Raw genomic sequence first — 634 nt, forward strand, 5'->3', positions numbered from 1 at the left:
TAGTTGATTAGCTAACCTTACTGTGTTCTGGCGAGCTAAGACTTCCGGTTCACCTGTATTTTAGGAGCACATCACGGTTCCTGCGATACGTTCACTGCTATCCCTGCTGTCTTCGTAAAAAAAATGTATATTCTTCGCCATTATCATTGTTATTTTTTTATTTTAGTTTTAGAAGTAACTTTTTACTTTGGCGATTCTTCCAAAGGCTTCCAATCTGAATGCTTGAGTGAGGGAGACTCGGTAACTGGAGTTTCCGTCTGACCACGCCGAGAGCACGCCGGTGACTGCTATGAACCTCTCTTTCCTCCTAATTATGCGCTCCATCTCCATTTTTCCGAGATACTCCACGCATCCCTAGAATCCTCCATCCGCCATGTGCTTCCTCCGCATTCGGTGTGAATCGTTATTCCCTAAAAGATCCTTGGTAATTTTGCTGCTCTTTTACAATGGCGGTTTTTCATTATCCAGATCAGCGATTGATTACATCTTCTGATGCAGTGTAGCGAAAACGTTAGGATTCTTACAGGTTTCTTCAGTATCCGGGGCATGGTGTGGAGGATCTCTGTATCTAAAAAAATATTTTTAACAAGATAAAAAGCACAGGAAAAAAAGCACAGTACCCAGGTGGAAAGCC

The sequence above is a fragment of the Penaeus monodon genome, chromosome 19 (genome assembly GCF_015228065.2).
Source record: "Penaeus monodon isolate SGIC_2016 chromosome 19, NSTDA_Pmon_1, whole genome shotgun sequence".
NCBI lineage: Eukaryota > Metazoa > Arthropoda > Malacostraca > Decapoda > Penaeidae > Penaeus > Penaeus monodon.